The 2,280-nt window shown below is 44.5% G+C and overlaps 1 long non-coding RNA gene across 1 annotated transcript in view; it reads left to right on the plus strand.

The window, feature by feature from the left end:
- LOC109386021 (uncharacterized) overlaps nt 1-2,034 on the plus strand; it is an 8,719-nt gene extending 6,685 nt beyond the window's left edge. The window contains exons 3-4 of the long non-coding RNA XR_002124712.1: nt 1,310-1,419; nt 1,544-2,034. This is a non-coding gene — a long non-coding RNA (uncharacterized LOC109386021). The remainder of the gene's footprint in view (nt 1-1,309; nt 1,420-1,543) is intronic.
- Nucleotides 2,035-2,280: the final 246 nt, after the last annotated feature.

A 2,280-nucleotide genomic window follows, 5' to 3' on the forward strand; every position in this document is an offset into this window, starting at 1 on the left:
TGTGTGTGTGTGTTTGGTTGTAGCATCCCCAGAGAAAAGCTCCAAAGCTCCACTTTATAGCTATGTTAGGTAATGGCAGAAAATAGTACTTATTAATTTGTTTAATTGGCATAGGTCTTTTTTGTGAAAAGTATACTTAAGAGTCATCTGAAAAAACTGTAAAATAGACTGTTAATTGGGTAATGCTGCTTTCCTTTTGAGTTATTTTAAGCATCAGACATTATATGTTAAACAACTGCTCATAAAAACTAGAATTCATGTTGATTTGTCTATTTGTAAGTAACACGTCAGGGAAATGATGAGTTGGTGTGTCTGGAGAAGTGATATATTAAAAAATAAGAAGAACAAGCACAACCTAAGTGCCTTAAATTGCAACCAGGTCAGTTAGAGATGAGTAGTGGTAGTGGGAGAGATTCTGTTATATAATTACTCCTTGATGAAGAGCTATTTGCACTTACATAATTTGAGGAACAGAATGTCTATTGCCATGTTTCCATATCCCCTCTGTATCCCATTCACATGGATGTACTTCCATGTATTTGAGAGTACAAGAAAAAGCAAATTGAGAACTTTCTAATGGAGCTACAACATATCTTGGGTAGTGACGTTGTACTTGTCCAGTTTATTTAGTGAACAATAAACTCTTATTATCAGAATATTCACTGCAGGGTCTTAAGACAAAGCTTTTCCAGTAAGAGCCATATTGATCATCAAAGAATCACAGAGGTTCTCTCTATGAAAGCAAAAATTACAGTCACTTTGCAAATGAGTTTTTGTTTTTTTCTTACAATATATTTTATTATGAATAAAATATTACGCAGCTTCAAAGTTGTTAGGTTTTTTTTGTAGAGGTGTTCACAACAACTGCACAGCAATGCATTTATACTGTATATTAAAAATGTGGGCTATGGAATTACACATTGTGGTCCTACAAAACGGTGCTTAAATCATGAAAACTCTACCAGCTTGTCAAACTCAGTGAGTTTTGATACTATAGAAAATGAGTTTAATTATTTTGTGCTTTGAAGCTTTTTTTCCCATTAAAAATCACTATGTTGTATAGCTCTAAGGCCTTCAAAGGAGAGATGCCTATTTTTGTAGATCTATAAGTATTTGATTTCAAGTAGTAAATTGAACTAGTGTTTATTTTCTGTGATCTTGGGCTTGAGAAAATGCATTTCCAAAACACAGTGCTGAAAATTTCACCCATGCATGACCCTATCTTTATTTGAGCCTCACTTCTTCTTAAAGCCGTCTAGGCAAATACATTTGTAATATGTGTATGCTTAACTATGCATGTCTCTTACAGGGCTCTCTCGCTGCCATGACGCTCAATCAAAGCACCTAGAGTGGTCTGGCCGAGACCAGAGGGGGCACCAAGCAGAGCAAGGACAGGGGAAGGCACTGGGAGAGCACCAGGTAAAACTAAACGTTCCTTGTCACACCCACCCTATGCCCAAAGAGCCTTCCCACATCTCCCTTCCTCACTGGGAAGACAGCACTCTTCTATGTTAAGTGCTTGGTTTTGTGATTTGTCTTTCAGAATTGGAAACAGAGCAGCCGTTTGGACTTGGGCAGGAAGCAGCCGAGCACAGCTTTGGATCCTTCTTTAGGGAGATCGAGTTATGGATTTATGGTCCTGGTCAAGCTCGGCCCAGCCCCAGCCAGGGGCGGGCTCAGCAGCAAGAGTTCTGGTGGCAGCGGCGGCAGTAGCAGCGGTAGCAGCGGCAGCAGCAGCTTGATCCTCTGACTCTCTTCGGTGACGGGTATTCTTGGGTGGATAATACGGATTACGTTGTTATTGCTTAAGAATACGCGTAGTCGAGGAGAGTACCAGCGGCAGGCAGGCAGCGGCCGCCCCCCCCCAGCCCACCAGCTGGCCTCTGAACGCCTGTGGTTGTCAAGGTAGCACTTTTTTTTTTTTATCTTTTCCTTTCCTCGGTGTTGTCGCGCTTGGTCGTGTGTTAAGCGATTACAAGTCACATCCCACAAGAAAGGCTCTGTGCGCCGCACCTCCGGTGACCGGGGCTGTAGAATGGGCGCGCGCAGCGGGGGCGGGGGTCGGGGCGGAGGGGAGGGGCGGGGAGAGGCTCGGGTCAGTTCCGCGGAACCTGCTGGGAGTTTCGGCGTCACCTGCCTGACAAGCTGGTCTCCCCGGTGGGGCGCGGCCAGGGGCAGGTACGCGGACAGGGCGAGTCTCTAAAGTTGGGAATGATTGAAAGGCCTTGAGCAGTTGGGCAGCGTCCGCTGGAGCTCAGCAGAGGGTCGCCGGGGGCTGCG

Source organism: Hipposideros armiger, unplaced genomic scaffold, assembly GCF_001890085.2.
Source record: "Hipposideros armiger isolate ML-2016 unplaced genomic scaffold, ASM189008v1 scaffold_127, whole genome shotgun sequence".
Taxonomy (NCBI): Eukaryota; Metazoa; Chordata; class Mammalia; order Chiroptera; family Hipposideridae; genus Hipposideros; species Hipposideros armiger.